At 40.2% G+C, this 10,022-nt stretch overlaps 1 non-coding gene across 1 annotated transcript; it reads left to right on the plus strand.

Moving 5' to 3' along the window:
• Positions 1 to 9,425: 9,425 nt before the first annotated feature.
• LOC141625929 (small nucleolar RNA R71) lies at positions 9,426 to 9,532 on the plus strand. The gene has a single exon (XR_012535671.1). It is a non-coding gene; the product is annotated as a small nucleolar RNA R71 (small nucleolar RNA).
• The last annotated feature ends 490 nt before the right edge of the window (positions 9,533 to 10,022 follow it).

Raw genomic sequence — 10,022 nt, forward strand, 5'->3', positions numbered from 1 at the left:
GTACAATGAACTCACTAAGTATCCCTACCATACCTTCGAAGATGTCCAGGCCAAGACTCTTGCATATATCAGGCTGGAAGAAGACAAGAGCTACAAAGTCGGATCATCCAGTGGACCAAAAGGCTATGAAAAGAGCAAAAGGAAGAGTAGCAAAGGAAACAATTACAGACCTACTTCGTATTCCAGGCCAGACCATTCAGAAGTTAACCTGGCACATGAGTATCAAGGTAAGGCTAAATTTTTTCCGCCTATTTCTGAGCATAACTTCAGTGTTGATATTGCAGGATTGATCCAGAGGCTTGACAACATGGGACCGGTAGTCAGATGGCCCAGGAAGGTGGAAAATCCCAACCCAAGTACAGACAACTCCAAATGGTGCAAATTCCATATGGACATTGGACATACAACGGACGATTGCTTCACCCTGAGAAAAGAAGTGGCTTATCTGTTGAAATCTGGATATCTAAAGGACTTGATCAAGACGAAAGGCAGAAATGCAGACCAGGGCAAAGAGAACCAGGAGCTTAAACAGGATCGCAGCCTTCCTCCACCACCCCCAATCTATGAAGTAAAATTCATATCTGGTGGATTAGAAATTTGCGGCCTGACCAGTTCAACAGCAAAAAAGATAGCCAGGACGCCAAGGATTACATCACCTTGTAAACCGGATGATGTCCCAACAATCACTTTCAGTGATTGTGACCTGGCAAGAATCCCTGATGTTCATCATGATGGCCTAGTAATTTCTATGAACATTGGAACCGCAGCAATAAGGAGGATCCTAGTAGATGGAGGCAGCTCAGTGAACCCAATCATGCTTGATGTATTGAAAGCCATGAAAATTGATGAAGATCAAATTACCAAAAAATCCAGCGTTTTGGTAGGGTTCAGCGGAGAAACCAGAAGCACTTTAGGAGAAATTCATCTTCCAACTTATGTTGAAAGAGTCTCATCCTATGAGAAATTTGGAGTCCTGGATTGCTTGTCATCATATAATGCAATCTTGGGTAGGCCCTGGATCCACAATGTTAAAGGTGTGCTGGTCGGACTCTCGAGGAGGTTTAGTTTTCGGTACTTGTCGTTAGGAGCACCTAGACCAAAACACAATTTATAACTTCACAAACAACTCTACAATTAGTAAAGAGGCAAGTAAAGGTCGGATCCCAAGGGACGGGAATTGAGATGAGATTTTCTATTGCAACTAGTGGTGTCTAAGGGTGTCACAATTTGGGGTTTGAAGTAGAAGATCACTAAACTAAATAGCAATAAAAGTAAACAAGCAAGATGAATTGAAAGGGATGTAAACAATTGATAAAAGGCACTAGAGTGTCATGGGGTCATAGGGGATTCATGGGAATTGATCATACAAACATATTCTCAAATTATAAGCAAGAAATTATTGTTGTGATGGATCGAGTTGGTTTATATCTTACAATCCTAGGAAAGTTTGGGTCCCGGAGCCGAATCGATTAGATTGTACAACACCTACAAGTCGACTTAATCTTCCCTACTCAACTATATGCATGGTCTAATGAGACTCGAGTTGATTTATATCTTACAAATCTCATTGAAAAGATAGGTGATGGGTAAAAAATGCAAGGATTCATAGGCTCGCATTTCATCAAACATAACATGTGCATAAGTTGAGATCACAACAAGCAAGCAAATAAACTATGAAAACATATTAATTAAGCATGAATCATCCCCCATGTTGGTTTCCCCTAATTACCCATTAACCCTAGCTAAGGAAACTACTCACTCATTATCATGTTGAACATGCTAGCAAGGTTGTCAATCATACCAACAAAGTAAAACATGATGAATAAATGAAAGTGATTAACAATAATTAAAAAGGGATTAAGAGAATTATACCTACTAATGATTCCAATAATAAAGAAAAGAATAATAGAAGTACTTGATGATAGATTGGAAGGTTGTCAATCTCCCAATAATAACCCAAATAGTCTTCAATTACCCAAAACAAAGGATGAACAAGAGAGAGATTAAGGAAATGAAACTTGTATTAAAACTTGATTAAATGTTGATTACAAGATTAAAGAGAGATTTGATTGATATTAACCACTCTAAAGATTGCTAAGAAGAACATGCTCTTCTAATTAGACTAATGGGGTATTTATAGTGGGGATTAGTTACATAAATTAGGGTTTACTAAGGGCTTAAATGACGATTAAGTCCTTGAGGAATCGCCGGTCTCTAGGGAGACTCCGGTCTCCTTTTCGCCGGTCTTAGAAAAATATGCGCATCCTTCCTTGAAGCTTGTAGAAGACGAAAAGGCTGTAAGGGGATCCGGGCGTCCAGGGCACGGGACGGGCGGATTTGGGTGTTTCTGGACGGGCGTCCAGAAGGGGAAGACGGGCGAATTCTGGGCGTTTTCCACGGGCGCATTCTTCTTTTCTTCCATTTTCTTCATAAAATCCTTGGGGATTTCCTCAGGGATGCAAGGATCTTTTCTCATCATTGCCCATCTACTATAGTATATACAAAGGCCTTCTAATCTTGTCTTCTATTTGATGCTTGGTCATTGAATTCAATCAATTTAGCCTCATTTTGCCATGAAAATGCAAGGTTTGCACTCCTTTCCTACCAAGGACACAAAACCTCAAAGAACATGCAAAACAAAGGACTAAAGACAATAAATGACCCAAATATGCACTAAAAAGAATGGGAACAAGGCTAATTTGGGGACTAAATATGCTCTAATTATGGTCACATCAAATATCCCCAAACCGAACCTTTGCTCGTCCCGAGTAAAGAGGTGACAAAGACTAGGACCATTATTTAAACTAACCTAATAGCATAGCCGATATGAGACAATTAGCGGGTCTCACTCCGCCCCTTCAACTCACAACAAGACAACCATGAGGTAGGATGCCTTCTTGCAAGGCAAGGTGGGTCTTGCCAAAATGGCTACACATCCAAACATTAAGCACACAAGGTCAAATAAAGGATGCATCTACAAAAGAATCGCCACTTTCCTCATCTAAGTGGTGGAAATTATCTACAAGGGAAGCAATTCAAGGGTACACACTCCTTCATAGATGCAATTTCTTCAAACTACTAAGCCTAGAAGGATACCAACAAATCACCTCCAAATTGTGTCAAGTTAGGGTACCTTTGTCCTCAATCGTTAAATGCTTTTGTCAAGAATAGACTCCCTATGGTGTTAGAAACACTGGAGGATCGCGGAATTCCCCCTCTTGCCTAGACAAGAAGAAGGGTCGTCCCCTCTCTACCATGCACAAAAATGGATACGATGGATAAAGGGATCAATAGTATTTGAGTTTCACTTTGGGAGTTTGCTTTGTTGATGTTTTTCCCCCCAATTTCTTGTGACATTTGACATTTGAGAACACTTTCTTTTGCCATTTCTTTTGATTTTTGGCTTTTCAACACTTGACAACTTTTTGCATTTCTTTTTGAACATTTTTAAAGTCACCCCATATGTAGTGAGGGTGCCTTATAATTGAAGCTTTAGGAGTCTATTTTTACTCCTCTTTTCATTTGATGCATTTTGCAAACTTTCTTTCACTTTTCATTTCATTGAACTCAAATTGATTTCTTTTTGTGCCCATTCCCTTTGATGACAAAGATGTGGTAGAACATGGATGAATGATGGTTGCATGGTTTCAAGGGTCACCTTGGAATAAACGGTAGCCAAGGAGTTATCACACCACAAGGTACTCTTGACAAGGCCTTAAACCATGGGTCAAAGGATACTAGCATGACACATCCTAGGGTGTTTTACAAGTATTCTAACAAGCAAAGTTTTAAGAAGAAAAAGCATCTACTAGGGCCTATATACACTTGTCAAGCTTCCCAAGTAGACGGTTTCGCAAAATTTTCTAACATGCAACTACATGCCATGATGCAACTAATATATAAACATCCTAATGCAAATGATTCTACCAACTAATATGCCAAATAAACTAGATGCAAGTCCTAAATCACATTGTTATACCGCATCAATCAAAATAAAGCCACATAGTCATTAACATAAAGAGGAAAAAGGAGATTGGAAAGATCATACCATGCGGTGTTCAATATCCTCATGTCTCGGATGTGGCGTAGTCATTCAATGGGAACAAGGATAAAGCAAACACAATATATACAAGACTACACTACAAAGGAAATGAACTTGTTTTTGGATTTTCAAATTTTTTCAATTTTTTTGATTTTTTCGAAACTTTTTGAATTTTTTGAATTTTTGAATAAAAGTTAAGTTAGAATTCCCCATCTCCACACTAATATGGGCATTGTCCTCAATGGCCAAAATGATGGGAAACTATACAAGAATGATGAATGAATTCTACACTAAATGCAAGCTACACTAATCTACACTACATGATGCATGGTTTTTTTTTGTTTATGACGGAGAACGTAATTTAGATTACCTCCCGTTGCGTATGCATGTACTTCCCCAAACCGAGATAGACATTATTTCTAATGTCCTAAAAGTTGGGGTAGTTCATGCACACAAGATGCAATGCATGAAACTAAATTGTCATTTTGGATTTTCAAAAGTGGGAACAATAAAATAAAAACACCTCAATGGGGCCGAGGTGTTAGTCCTCTATGTTGCTAGGACTCTCCAACCATGATCAAGATAAAAATAAATAAAACAAAGAAAGAAGTAGACAAACCTCAAGAGGGTAGGAGCCTCCAAAGCTTGCTAGTCTTCCACCATATCATCATTGTCATCATCATTCTCAATAGAAGTGGACTCATCACCACTTCCCTCTTCACTTCCTTGCTCACTTCCTTCATCATCCTCTTCTTCTTGATTTACCTCTTCAACAATGTCCTCATCATTAATAACCTCATCACCGACAATCTCATCGTCACCCGGTTTTTCACCCCTAGATGCACTTGGAAAGAAAACTTCCCTATCCGCCCAACTAGGCAAAGGACATGAAGGATCAAGTAGTCCTTGCCTAGCTAAATGACGAAGGGGTGGATATTGGGCCAAGTATGCATCTTCCCGATCCTTATAAGCTTGTTTGTGCATCTCTTGCATAAGTAGAGTCATGTAGTCATTGCCCACTTCAACACCTTCGGGTTTGAATTCTTGATATTTGAATGGGTAGGGTGGTGTGACAATGGAGGAGGAGGGTATTTCAATTTCATCCCTTTGTTGCCGGATGATGTATTCGGCTTCCTTTGAGAGGGGAAGAAGGTAGTTTATTTTATGAACACTCAAGCGGCATATCTTGGAAGGCAAAGTAAAAGATCTAGCATCATTGGTGAACCACCCATATTTGGTGTCAAGAGGATTATGCTTGACCCACTTGTACTTGTTAATCATGGCATCCATGTCAATGAGATGACCCCCTCTTTTCGCCACATACTTGCTATCCTTGTTGAAATTCGGATCAAAGTACTTGGCCAAGAGAGTAACTAGACCTCCATTTACGATAAAAGCGGTGCCTTTATTTGCACAATCAACATTGAGCCATATTTCCACCAAAAGCCTTAGAGCATTGTAAGGCTTGGTGAATTCCCTTCCAATATTTAAGGCCGACTCAAGTAGAACACAATCGAGCTTGGTAAAGTGGTTAGTGTCTTTTCTTGCAATGATAGTATTCCCGATGACCTTGTGTAACACTCTAATGCGCGGATGGTGGACTAAAAGAGCGGGACAAGCATGATAGTTCTCAAATTTCTTCCTGGAAATCGCCTCCCAAAGAGGAGCGGGGTCATATGTTTCGGGCTTCTTGTAATAACGAGGTGTATCACTAAGACCAAATGCTTTACTCAAAACATCAAAGGTGATGCGCCTATTGACATTGGCAAGGCGAAACTCGATGTATTCTCTAGTCTCTACCTTAGTCACTTTCAATGAACTCAAGAATTCCAAGGTAAGGGAGGGGTATGTCAATTCTCTTGTAGTAAACAATTTTACCAACCCCATGGCTTCAAAGAAGACTTTTTTTTGCTCAAGGACACCCAATTTGTTCAAGGCATCTTCACATATGAATTTGGTGGGTAGAAAGGATTTCTTAGCATACTTGGCAAATGTATCCCTATGGGAGTTAGAAATGAAAATTACCTCCGGATAGTTTGATAATAGAGCAATTTCCGGAGTTGTTGTTGTTGCTTCCAAGGGAGGATTTTGTTGTTGTTGAACTTCCAAGTGTGCACTAGCAACCACCATAGCGATTGAAGCTTTCTTTGCTTGAAGGCATTGTTGCCTTGTTGAGAGTGCCTTTGCCTTAAGTGCCTTTGTTGATTCTTTTGTTCTTGCCATTGATGATTATACCAAGAAAAGATTGAAAATCTTCAATTTTCAATTTTACCCAAATCGATTTTAAGATGAAAGGCTTTGCCTTTGTATTTCAAAAATTGACTCAAAGGTTGAAGATTTTGGTGCTTGGATTGATTATTGTTGGAAAAGGAGTGATTAATTGTTGTTGAAAGGAAGTTTGGATTTGATTTTGTTGAATTTGGTTGAGGAAATCTTGTTTTGGTGGTGGAGAGGGTGAGGGTTTTTGGGTTTTGGTAGTGTTTTGAATGTATGAATGAAGAAATGAATGTGGGAGGGATATTTAAAAACACCCGAAAATTTTGAAACTGCAGGGGAAGACGGGCGTTTTTCCTTCGGGACGCTCGGATTCTGCCTATTCTGGGTTCAGGAATTCTCGCCTAAAGACGGGCGTCTTTCATCTGGGACGCTCGAATTCTTCGACTGCGGGACGAGCGGATTCTTTCAAAGACGGGCGTATTTTGTTACAGCAGGTTTTCTTATTTTACACTGAAAAAAAGACGGACGTCTTTCTGCAAAGACGAGCGGATTCATTAAGACGAGCGTCTTCTCTGCTGGGATGCCCGGATTATTCAACTGTCCCAGATTTTCAATTTTTCAGTTCAATTGGACGGACGGATTCTGCAAAAGACGCTCGGATTCCCTAAAAACGAGCGGATTCCCCTGAAGGTCGCTCGGATTCTCCCTGGTCTACCCGGATTCAGTTCCATCCGTGCACTTGCATATCCCGTGTCATTTTCATTCTTCAAATCCCATGTTCTTCATTGTAGGGGCACTACTAAGGCATAAATAGCCTAGGCAATTGCTATCCCCACACTAAGCTAAAGCACTATACATCAATTAAAATCATTAGTCCCTCCCTCACTTCTCTCAAAAATGATAATTATCTTGATCAAAGCATAAAAATCCAAAAATGACAAAAAATGCAATGTAAGAATTAAAATGCAAGTTAGGGAGTTAGAAATATTTACAAGTGGTGGTTTAGGGAGGACTCCACCAAACTCTCATCCTTAGTGAGATGTCATGGAGGCATGTCCAAGGTGTTGTTGATGTTGCTCAACACCTTGAAGAAGTAGTCAAAAGCTTGTTCATTGTCATGATAAAGATCTTCAATAGATCTTTGCACTTGTTGTCCTTCATGTTGGTCTTTATCGATAGCATTACCAATATAGGGATTGAAAATCCCTTCAAACTCATCGTCCCAAAGACCACAAACTTCATCTACTTGGTCACTAAAGATCTCTTGAGTTGATAGAGACAACTCTCCCACTTTCTTGTCTTGGCCAAGGAGGCCATCCTCTTCATTGCTTGACTTTGGTGAGCTTTTCAAGCTCTCTTTGTTACAATTCACTTGCTCTTTGAATGGAGCATCATCAACTTTCTTCTTCCATTGGAATTCCGACTTCTTCCTATCATCCTTCCAGCTATAATGATCAACCATAAAATATGGTTCATGCAAACGGGGAGCTCTCATGGTCTTGTCAAGATTGAAAGTTATGCTCTCATCTCCCACTTCTAGAGTGAGCTCTCCATGCTTCACATCAATCACCGCACCCGCGGTGTGCAAGAAGGGTCTTCCTAGAATGATCGGAATATTGGAGTCTTCTTCCATGTCAACAATGACAAAGTCCACCGGGATGAAAAATTTCCCAACTCTTACAGGAACATCTTCCCATATCCCTAACGGTGTCTTCGTCGATCTATCGGCCATTTGGAGTGTGATATTGGTGCATTTAAGCTCTCCCATCCCTAACCTTTTACTCACGAGTACGGCATAACACTCACACTAGCCTCTAGATCACATAAGGCTTTGTTGATCGTGGTGTCGCCAATGGTACACGGTATTGAGAAGCTTCCCGGATCCTTGAGTTTTGGAGGTGAACTCCCTTGAAGTATTGCACTACTCACCTTAGTGAAGGCGATAGTCTCAAGCTTCCGGATCGACTTCTTCTTTGTAAGGATGTCTTTCATGTATTTTGCATAGGCCGGCACGTGATTGATTAATTCCGTGAAAGGGATCGAGACTTCCAAATTCTTCACAATCTCCATAAACTTTCCAAGTTGGTCATCAAATTTGGGCTTGGCTTGACGACTCGGAAAAGGAAGTCTAATCACAATGGGCTCCTTCTCCTTGACCTTGTCTTCATTTTTCTTTGAAACTTCTTCTTTTGATGGTTCTCCATCCTTGGAGTTTTGCACAATTTCTTCTTTGTCACTAGCTTCCACAACTTCATCCCCAACTTGCTTCTTTGGTGCCTCATACCTTGTACCACTCCTCAAGTGAATGGCACTAACCGTTTCATGTCTTGGGGGATTACTTTGAGGTGGTAATTGCCCCTTTTGTCTTTGTGAGTTTGAAGATGCTAGTTGAGTCAATTGTGTTTCCAACATTTTGGTGTGGGCTAGGATGTTGTTGATGGTGATTTCCTTTGCTTGACTATCCTTTTGCATTTGAGTGAAAAACTCTTGTTGATTCTTTTGCAATTGGAGGACCGCTTTTTGAACATCAAAACCTTGGTCATTTTGTTGATTGTAAGGAGTTTGATTTTGGTAACCTTGGTTTTGCTTGTAAAAGGGTCTTTGATTTTGGTTTCTCATGGGAGGTGGGGTGTATGTTGGTTGAGGGTTTTGAACATTTTGGCTTTTGTATGAGAGATTTGGGTGGAATTTGGTGTTCTCATTGTAATAGTTGGAATAAGGGGTACCACTCTTGTATGCTTGAAAAACATTCACTTGTTCATTTGTTCCTCTACATTCACTTTGGTCATGTCCCAAAGTTCCACAATTCTCACATATCCCACTTGGGATTGATGAAGATGCCGTCATGGCATTAACATGATGCTTTGGTGATTTTGAGGCTTCTTCAAGTCTAGCCATAGCTTTTTCAAACTTCAAATTGATGGTATCAATGTGAGCACTAAGTTGAGCACCTAATTGAGTAATGGAGTCCACTTCATGCTTTCCTCCTCTAGTAGCCTTGCGAGGTCTACTATATTGTGAGTTATAGACCGCCATTTCCTCAATTTTGTTCCAAGTTTGATTGTCATCAACTTCGGTGAACATTCCATTTGATCCCATGTTGAGAACGTTTCTTGAGTCTTTATAAAGACCGTTCCAAAATTGTTGTACCAAGAACCACTCGCTAAGTCCATGATGAGGACATGAGCGGCAAATTCCTTTGAATCGCTCCCAAGCTTCATACAAATATTCTTCATCTCTTTGCTTAAAGCCCGTAATTTGAGCTCTTAGCATGTTAGTCTTTTCCAGTGGATAGAACTTTTTGTAGAAAGCTAGAGCCAATTTCTTCCAAGAATCAATTCCGAGAGTAGCCTTATCAAGGCTTTTCAACCATTGTTTCGCGGTGCCAATTAGAGAAAAAGGAAATAAGACCCATCGAATTTGGTCTTGAGTTACACCGGTTTGAGATATCGCATCACAATAGTCACAAAAAGTCTCCATGTGAGAGTGAGGGACTTCACTAGGCATCCCCCCAAATTGGCCTCTTTCGACTAATTGGATAAATGCGGATTTGGCAATGAAATTTCCGGTTAAGTGTTGTGGTGTGGGAGTACCATTGGGTAGGTTCTACTCGGTTGGTACGGAATGTGATGAAAATTTAGGCATTGTGGGTTGATTTTGTGTTGGGTTTTGTGTTGGGTTCTCCTCACCTTCTCTTGCAAAAGGGTTGATGAACTCAATAGTATTTGGTTGAATATCTACAACCTCACCAATACCTCTCAAA

This window comes from Silene latifolia, chromosome X (assembly GCF_048544455.1).
Source record: "Silene latifolia isolate original U9 population chromosome X, ASM4854445v1, whole genome shotgun sequence".
NCBI lineage: Eukaryota > Viridiplantae > Streptophyta > Magnoliopsida > Caryophyllales > Caryophyllaceae > Silene > Silene latifolia.